The 10,330-nt window shown below is 39.5% G+C and overlaps 1 long non-coding RNA gene across 28 annotated transcripts; it reads right to left on the reverse strand.

The window, feature by feature from the left end:
* Window positions 1-1,110: 1,110 nt before the first annotated feature.
* LOC133923987 (uncharacterized) lies at window positions 1,111-9,900 on the reverse strand. Of its 28 annotated transcripts, none has more exons than XR_009910728.1 (10): window positions 9,387-9,900; window positions 8,917-9,008; window positions 8,642-8,750; window positions 8,460-8,546; window positions 6,609-7,283; window positions 6,332-6,468; window positions 6,113-6,242; window positions 5,696-6,006; window positions 3,218-5,588; window positions 1,111-3,043 (listed from the first exon to the last, which is right to left on the reverse strand). It is a non-coding gene; the product is annotated as an uncharacterized LOC133923987 (long non-coding RNA). The 28 variants fall into 28 exon arrangements; XR_009910724.1 differs by having other exon boundaries at window positions 8,853-9,008; XR_009910729.1 differs by lacking the exon at window positions 8,642-8,750 and having other exon boundaries at window positions 8,809-9,008.
* Between the last annotated feature and the right edge of the window lie 430 nt (window positions 9,901-10,330).

A 10,330-nucleotide genomic window follows, 5' to 3' on the forward strand; every position in this document is an offset into this window, starting at 1 on the left:
ACCACGGGTGGAACGCGTGGAGATCGGCAATGGCCGGAGGGCGCAGAGCGCATCAGCTTTCAGATGCAAGCAGCTAGATTCTGATTCGTGCACACCAGATGCTCGACTAAATTTCCCAACAAGATTCTTCTTCTAAAGTTTCACCATGTACGCAGCTAGCTTCGAATCCTAGAGTGTAGTATCTTGAACCCAAACATGTCACGATTATAAAATTGGATCACGATTATTTGTATTGTATATCTCAAAATTATATATGTCAGTGTAGTACATTTGATTTATAATTTCCTCGCATCATCAGTCCCATATTTCTTTCAAAACAGTATTAGTGATTTTATTGGACAATTTTAATGATAATATGTTTCATGCTTCCTTGCTATATTTGATATTATCTGAAACAAGTTCAAAGTTCTATTGTTCACAGATGGACAGTGGACCCAACCATACCAAGCTCAGCCATCTGCACCTCACATGCATGAAGTGAAGGAATGAATCAAATTATATCTTCTGCATTGTCGCAAAAGAAGAAGAAAAAGATGAAATCTTCTGCATGCACGATGAATGTGCCTGCTCTATATTGCATTGTCAGGGGGTGTTTCAAGGGATACAACCAAGATTTTGACCAAGCAAAACAACAACATAGATCTAGCAGGAAAAACACCAAGATCATTGTATACAAAGTATTTTTTGGAGTGACCCAGGTACTGTTTCATGCATCTGGTCTTTGTAAAACTTCAGCGTTGTACAGTTGTAGTTAGTTTAGATGATGTACAGTTCTATTCTCTGAATGTAGCCTTTAATCATTCAACAAACTTCTGTTTTTTTGCAGCTTTGGCTCTAGGAATTGATTCCATTGTTCAACACATCCAAAATAATTTATCTATTGCCTCCATGAAACTGAGGATTCAGGTAGGATCATCACATCTACTAGTGGAGATTGGCGCGCCCCGGCACGCCAGCAGTAATGAATGGTGATGGTAAAAAGAGCAGGTCGAACCTGATATAATTGTTGTTGTTTCTTCAGGTTGATTTGTGCTGTTCGCTGTTGCTTATTCAGATGTAAATGTTAGAAAACAGAAAAGGAGATAGCAGGTAAGTATTGATAGGTATAAATAATGCAAGGGAGGATGGCAAGATATATTAGGGGAAAGATGACTTGTACAACCACAGGTTAAGGCAACTATTTACATTGAGATGTCATTATAAAGTGCTGGTCTGAGTTCAGGGAATTAAAGATGTATAGAATAGCAAAGAGGCTTCATATGTATGTGATAGGAACTGGTTTGGCCAGCGACATGGTGAAGCTATTATTCGATAGCTGCACTGAATGGGCAGACACCATGCTCATGGAAGGTGTGTGCCGCTTGTTGAAGAGACCCGCGTATTTCTGCCATGACTGATTCCATATGCTTGATAACAAACAAGACGCCTGATTGTGAAGTTATTTCAGAATTGCAGTTCAGCTCGCAGAAGAAATCAGAATCGAATAGATCACAAGCCGCTGCAATTTCATTCATGGCAGTGTTCCAATTTTTAGAGATAAATTCCCATTGCCTTCGTCTGCTTCTCTGTCTTCTTTATCGAAGACCTATGCTCATCTAATGCACTTTCCTCCACAAGGTAGTTGAAATGTCGGAGCTGTATGTGTGTTTCTGATTCCATATATGCAATCGCTTGGAGAGGAGCCGCTTCTTCAGCAGTCTGTTCTGAAGCTGGTGCGAAACCACAGATTTTTTGTCGTGGCCCATCGTGGATGAATAAATTGATATTGGGATAAAATTCGATGCAGCTGGCATATTCATCTTCATATGTTTTGATGCGAGTGTATGTTGGCATGGGAAGCTGAAGTACTGTCAGCATCTCAGTGAGCATAAACTTTGGAGAGAGAGTGACGACGGCATGCGATGTAGCTCTGCAGGAACAGGCAGGGTTATATATTTAGTCATGGTGCAGAGCATGTAAGCTAAAAAGAAGTGAAGGGAAATGGTACAGTGAAAGTTTTTATAGCAAGCAGGTAAAACATTCAAAGAGACGAAATAGACCTGGCGTTTGGAAAGCAACAGAGTTATTGTCTGAAGATAAACATCTATAGAGATTGAAGTATTGTTGCTCGAACTGTTTGACCTTTGCAAGTGAGGCGCGAGAGGAATTTTGTACAGATCGTGCGAGTTGCTTAATATGAGAAAGCATAGTGTGGATTTCACCTGAGTAAGGGCCGGTAGGGTCTGGAGAGAAATAGGATAACAAGGTATCTTCCACATTGCTTGACGATGCATATAACTGGATAGTCTTTTCTCCCAAGCATTAAGCAATGTCTGAATTTCATTCGCTATGGTAAGCTGCTGAGCCAAAATTCGTCTGATGATCTGCCTGAGCTTGGTAAGTAAGAGGTAGTTGTAGTCACGTACTTGGAGGTTTGTTGTCTGTTGCAGGAAAAGAAGTGCATGGTATGCAGCGTCTTTCTCTGCAGCCAGTAGAGTGTTGCTAAGGCTCCCAATTATACAATAGACGGCGTTTTGAACTTGGGTTAGTCCGGTAGGCAAAGAATCATCTTAAGAGACAATTTTGCAGAGGAAAAAGCATTAATATTTTTCCTCTGGAGCTATGCTGATCATAGAGCTATATATATATGAATTTAGACCTAAGACAATCATGGATATAAAATAGAATATGGTCATATTCCGAACAGAGCAAGAAGGCACCAAAAAGCTATGCAAGCTAGCAGCAGTGAGCATTGCTCACCATCAGTTCAAAGGCTCAAATAGTTTTAGATACATACGGTCTCCCGCAACTAATTATTACAAACTAAGCTCGAGTCTTATATTCCATACTGTATTCAGCTATCTGCATATTTATAGATTGAAAAAGGTAGGATGGAGCGAGTGCAAAAATCAAATGGCTCATAGAGCATCTGGACCAAGGTTAACCATTTCCCAGAAAAATGAGTGAATTATTGGCGCATAACCGGAGAACTCACCGCAACTGAGTCCGAAAGTACGACTTTAAAAAGCTGCAACATTTATCGCTTTGCAAGAAAAATGCAGAGCTGCATTGGAAGTGTAAGGATTATTGTTAGAAAGTTGATTAAATGAATTATAGTTAAATAATTACATACACAAACACTCGATTAAAAGCCATGAATTGGGCCACACATGAACTTGATTTGAATCCATACATTCTATGAAGTCTGAATAGATGTTCAGATAGAAAATGAGCTCACCTCGTAGCATAACCATGGGCGAATTTTTTTTCGTAGTGGTCAGGCTGAGAAGCATAACCAAATGTTCACTTCGTATGTTTCTGGAAACCATAGAAACACCAACCACATTCAAAACTCTTAACCTTCCAACCACTGTAGTAAGCAAATCCATCATCAAATTACAGTCTTAATGATGATTCGGATGGAATGTTGCCTTGCATAAGAACAGACAACATTATTAACTTGGTACGGCCATGGCTGGGCCTATTTAGCCAAGAAAAATGAATAAGGACAACACATTGAGAATCTACTACAGCTTGCATACATTGAATTAAAAATAAACAGGGATAAATAGATAATCTATCGAGCCATACCTTCCCTGGTTTCAGGATGGGAATTAACCAAAGAAATTTTTCCACATCATGAGATAGCATGAAATTATATTAGAGATCAAAGTACAAAAAATAGCAGCAAGCAAACACAGAAGTGAAGCGAAATCGCCTAAATATCCTGTATTGACATATACCGAGAAAGAAACGAAGGAAGAAACAGAGGAAGCAATGAAGAAGAGCATATAACTAATAGGCCTGTTATTTTCAGCATGACCATCAGCTGATAAGCCAGAAATAACTGATAGATTTGATCAGCCAACGGTAAAGGACTACCTAAAAACCGAATAAAGAGTGGCAGAAGAAACTAAACTGCTAGGAATTTAAACATAACTCTTGAGCAAAGGTGACATTTAATGTGTTCCAGTTTCATGTTTGCATGTGCAACACAAATGAACTATTAGAACACTGTACAAAGTTTGAGTAAAAGAACCAGGATGCCATTATGAAGCGAACTAAAATGAATCTGGTACAATAAACGCTAGATAACTACATACTAACTCCACAATAGTCGATAGCTACCACTTTAAATCTTAGTTCCACATTCCTGCTAACAAATTCAAATGTACAAATTCGAAAGTGTGTAAACTGCATGCATTAACAGCAACACCCCCACATATCCGAACAGCAATTCATCAAACTGACAATGGTTGCAAAAAAAAGAAGAAGCAAGGAATAGCAGGCAGGATCAATTTGTAAATTTGAATATTACAAAAACAGAGTAAACAAAGTAGCCTACTAACTGAAACAACATATAGATTCAGACATAGTGAACAAAGCTAGTATATTGTCCTCTACAAGAGAATCACTTCAGAATTGCCCACCACAAGAGAATCACTTCGGATATCTGGGCAGCACATATGTAACAACATAAAAATTACAAAAATCGAGTAGGCAGGCACTATAGTGGAGCATTAGCTCAACAATTTTTTTTACGTAAAGTATGCAAGAGCTTACAGGACCCAAGCAGGCTCTGATATGATTCTAGGCGAAAGGAAGGCTAACACGCACACCAGACAGGCAAGCATACCAAAAATGCAATCATATAATATGAAATGGTTGTGCAGAAGCAAAAGATGGTCATATTTTAGGTGACTATACAAGCAAATACCTTCTTGAGAGCATGTTGTCCATCTCAACAGGATAAAAGCAAAGAAGAATGATTTAAGTTTGCACAAGAAAATTGACAGCTTCAGCATTGTCAACATGCATGTATCAAATGGCAAAGAGGTTTTTATCTCATTTCCAGGGAACTCCAAAACTATGTAACAACCAATGTAAAAGATTAATCAAAGATCATAAAACACATACACATGGGTCATTTCTTATCCAGTAATGCATATAAATAACTCGCAGACGAAAATTTATCATAGTTTCAATATGAGCAAAACATTGAATTAAATGGCACGTCAAATTTATTTTAAAGTATTGGATAGTCAGAAGAGTATACTAATAATCTAGTACAAAAGTGAAATGTTTGATGCAAGCAAGAGAATTCGTAAATCACGAAAAGACAATGCTAAGTTCAGGAAAAATGACTGAACCTTCTATTTCAGTAACAAAAAAAAAAGCTTGGGTGCCTGATATAACCATAGCTTACAGGACTGTACTACATTTCTCTCTGTATCATCTTCAAATATCTAAGAGTATGACTCATCCAAAAATGCGAAAAAAAGAACTGCATATATGAAAGAACATAGGCATGCAAAAGCATGTTGCAAAGCTGTAACTATATAGATATCAACTCACCCTATCAGAAATAATGGAATTTGTCACAAAGATCCAACCTTTACATTTGTTGAGGAAAAATAGAAATCCAAAACATATATTTATAACACAGATAATTATTACCTAAATTTGTAGCCGATACACCAATCTTATGAGCACTTATATCCAATACCGTCTGGAAGACAAGAGTTCTTGCCACGGTTGCATGCAGGATACCAACAGGACTGACCTGGGATAATTCTTGAAATAGTGACAGTGCAATGAAAATCTTCAGGCTAAAAAAACATGAAACAAATGGGCTAATGAATATGTTAATCTAGAGGTATGATATTGAGCATAAGATTAAAAATTAGAGAAAGCATGAGAAGGAACCACACTTAACTGGAAATTCATATGGACTGATTCGCTTCAGCTCCTCCAAAGTTGTCAGTTGTAGTTGCACATTTGGCAGACGAGGGACAGTAGGATGATCAGCTGTAGCAATACGCTTTATAGGCTCAAACATATCATGTAAGGTGCAATACGAAAAAGCATACTTGTTACTGCAACCTAGGAAGTGCACAAATCAGAATAGAAAAACAAAATCTTAAGGCTAATGAGGTACAACAGAAAAGATTGCCTATCTAAAAACTCATGAAGCTCCTGTATTTGTGCACCATGGACACATTGTGTTTGCATTGAGTGATTGTTCAGCTGCAAATTGCAGGACATAGAAACAATAAATGGGATGCAAACATATGCTGAGATAATCAAATAAGTCTAGAATCTATATAGTAAAAAGAAAAGGAAAGAACTATACCTCTGTAAGACTTGGTTAGTGTGCCAACAAAAATAGCCATAGTGGTTTATTCTGGCCAATCGCATAGATTTCTTCAGCACTGAATTAGGATGCCCTTTGACCGCACATATTAAGCTTCATTTCATAGTTGCTACAAACAATTGTTTTGAGAAACATTAGTAATAAGCAGCGAAGAATGCGTATGAAATGCAGCTAGAATTTCTGTGTTCATTGGGGTACCTTGTATCCCGTAAAGGTAATTGTCCTTCTAACTGTCGACACACGTGATTCACAGGGTGCACTGAGGCCAGATCACAGACTTCTGTGGTCATCCCAATTACAGCTACGGTATGGTAACAATTGATGATCATCGTATCCTGAATCATACAAAACATGCATGAGGAGAAGCACCACATGACAATAACATAGAATCTCAAACAAGATATACCAAATCTCAAATAAGCTATGGCTATTAATTTAATGGAATACATCAAAATCTAAAAACAGGATATAGTACCTCAGCACCCAGCAAAACAAGGTCCACATGGCGTATTTCACCATCGTCTATTCCTCCACGATAATCCCACATACGCGACAGCCTCACACAAACATTCCAAAGCGTACTCTACGGGTTCAGATCCTTTAACATGGTTATCGACATCTGTTTTTTGTTTAGGAAAAAAGAATATTAAGTCCAAGCAAAAACACACAGAAGAATTAAAGCGAATGAATCAACAAACAACATACAAGCAGAATAACAGATAAATTTATTACCATAGAATTAAGCAAAACAGATCAATAGATCAACCATCTAAAGACAACCACACTCTACTCCCCATTGCATTGTAATGACATAAGGCAAACATGCAACATTGTACAACCAGAGCATAAATATCAAGACACGTCTTGGGAAATTAGATCAGTGCAAACTTATTAGAAGAGACATGTAGTCATTTTTTGTGGCCGTACGTGCATATTTAACTAACAGCAAACCTTTACAACTGCATATGTACCATTTACTAAAGATATTCAACCAAAAAAGATAATATGACTACTTCATTTTAGCTTCAAGACAGAAAGAAAAGTGCAATAGGAAGTATGACCTCAAGGGTGGCAAATAGTGCTTTGCTCACTTCTCCATTTTACTTCCTCATGCAGCACTACTGACAACTTGCTATAAATTGCTTTTCAGCTGCAAAAAAAATTAAGCCATCAATATTGAAAGAAATTTTCTACCATGGGTACATATCAAAAGCAACAATATTGAACCCTGAACTCAATCTTCTAGTTTTAGTTTGCCGCACAAATATCTTTCTGGATAGTCTCAGTCAATACCATCCTATTTTTCGACATGTTTTTGAACTGTTCTTGCTGTCCATCCTTCATTCCAGAAAACTAACATAGACATGTAGTATGTAAAAGAAGTAAAAAGATGGAACTATAAATTGAAAACCAGCCACACTAAATATTACAAGGCATCAATAAAAAAACAGTTATTCTTCTACCACACAAGCCAAATTGAATAACAAACAAATAAAAAAAGTAGAAATTCTAATTTACGGCTAGGGGTAGTGCTTCTTATCTCTTCCAAAATGAATACCACTGTGAAACTAAGGAGCACCTTGCACAATAATTTCCTATTTCGAAATCTTATATGTATTGAGGTGCTTGGTAGTTAAGGAATCCATAAGAGAAGAACCTTTCATAATTAGGCCCAGAATGTAAATATACGATGCAAGGACTTCCTACTAAAAGAAACAATACTAAATCCTAAACTCAGCTTTTAATCTAAGAATAGCATAGCGAAATTGCACACGTTAATTCAAACAAAAATCTTTCTACATGGTCTCATCTACTATCTTCCTCATTTCGAACATATGTTTGGACGTGTCAATTGCCTTTCATTCCGGGAAACAAACATCCATAGCATATAAAAAGAGCTAAAGTGTGGAATTACAATTGAAGACGATGAGAAAGCCTATTCTTGTAATACTTATGGCAAAGTAAATAACAAATGGATAGAAAATAGGAATTCTAATCTACAGCTAGTAGTTATTCCTCTTCACAATTTGATCAAAAAAGAAGTACCACAGCTAACCTAAGGGGCACCTTATAGTGTAATTTTAGCTGACTTCTTGCAATTACTATTTCGCTGTATTTATATGCGATGAAATTTTTTTAAAAAAAACTCTGATTAGAATTTAGGTTGTAGCTTCCCCTTTATTCTATGGAATATGTACATTTCAGTAACTAAATTTAATAAGGTGCCACTTATTTCATTCAATATAGAACAGAGGAAATGATGGAAAGCAACAAATGAGCAATTTAACAAGAGGAAAAAACGTAGATTTAGTCTGGTGACACATACCTTTCATTTTAAACATGGTTCTGTAACCAGAAGAAAGCTCTCAAATAAATAAATCTTCCCTGAAAGGCTTGCCTGCTATTCCCATGGCTGCAAAAAGAAAAGAACAAAAGGGAAAGAGGAGATAGCTTAATCTATTTCAAAAGTCAGAATAATCATTAACTGAATATAGTTGATGCAAGAACCTGGTAACAATCATGATAGGCATACGATGTGCTTCCCTTATATTTCGCACTTTCTGAACGATTAATGAATAATAGGGCCTTACCAAACAATCATTTTTCCCTACACAGCCTGGCCAACAGAACACAAATTCAAGGAATAGCCAATTAGAGATCAGTGAAATTTAAACCTTTCATATATTACAGCTTGCCAAGAAACAAACAATCCACCCACTCTTAGCCCTTCCATCTGTACACCAACCACAAGAAACGAGGAAATAGTATTCCTTAAAGCTGACCAAATTAGCTCCTAAACCGCACGCACGGCTGCACCAGAACAAGACCAGAGCAGCTAGCATGAGAGCAACGAAACATGGAGATCGTTAACCACCTAAAACAAAAGAGAAGCATAATGTCAGACCAATCAATGGCAGGCTAAACCGAAAAATAAAGCCAAAAAGAAAGACAAGCAACAAGAACAAGGGGAAAAGAATCCCCAAACCTGACTCGGAAGGGCACGGGCTCATGCCATAGAAAAACGAGGAAACACAACAAAAATCGGTGAGAATAATTAACAAGAAAGATGGAGAAATTAGCGAAAAAATTAGGCACAGGAGCCCTTAGTAACCATTAATCACTTATCAGATGCATAGCTTGGCAACAGCTGGAGCAGCTGCAGCGACGGCAATAGCAACTCGGTGGCGCTAGGCTATGGCGTGCGCGAGCTACAGAGAAGGAGGTAGAGGGAGGAGGCATCTGTGAGGCTCACCGACAAGCAGACAAGCTGGTGCTGCGGTTGGCTGGGCCGGAGGAGCGCTATGGTGGCAGATCGACATTGGGGTCGAGCTCGCGCGGCTGCCGCCCGGAGTTGAGGATCCACGGAGAAGCTTCCTGCTCAGCTGCCTCTGCTCTTCTTGGCCATGAGGAGAGTCGTCGTCCATGAGGAAGACGACCACGCACGCGACCGGCCTGGCTGGGAAGAAGGCAACGCGGGTCGGGTAAAGGGCGAAGGAGCTGCCTGGCAGACGGCGTAGAGGAGGCAAGGAGCCGCGGCGGAAGATGAGGCGCAGGGAGCAGTGGCAACGGATGGAGCCGGCGACGGCGCGGAGCACACGAGGAGCCGCGGCGGTGGGTAGAACAAGAGGAGAGACCGAGATGATTTTTTTTTTTTTCAGAGAGAGATCGAGAGGATGGGACGGCGAGGAGGACGAGGAAGGCGAGGAGGACGAGGAACGCGTCGTGGCGGGCGATATTTTCGCTCTCTTCGAACCCGGAGCGGACACCTATAGCACACTAGCAGGCCTACGAGCCATCACGTGCCATCTGTCCCGCACCGAGCTCGCGCGGGAAACAATCTTCCTACCTACCGCGAGCGCAGCCAGCCCGAGCGCGCACACGCCCGCGATCACGATCGGACGGCGGAAAGACGCGGGGCGACGTGGACGGCGTGTACGCGCTGGGCGGGAGCCAGGAATAATGGTATAGATTGCTACTCGTCAATCATACTTCATCTTTGGTGAATTGCCTATTTGCTTGTGTGGGACATTTTGGTTAGTGGGCTTGGCGTTTCAGCGGTTCTCCATCCTTGATCCGAAGGATCTTTTAGCTACACCTATTGTTCAACTTGACCCTTTTCCATCTATGTACATTTGTAACTGTTGCTGCTACAGATATGGACAGAACGATGCTTTGGTAGGATCTGGTCTTGGAAGT

This window comes from Phragmites australis, chromosome 7 (genome assembly GCF_958298935.1).
Source record: "Phragmites australis chromosome 7, lpPhrAust1.1, whole genome shotgun sequence".
In the NCBI taxonomy this organism is placed as follows: Eukaryota; Viridiplantae; Streptophyta; class Magnoliopsida; order Poales; family Poaceae; genus Phragmites; species Phragmites australis.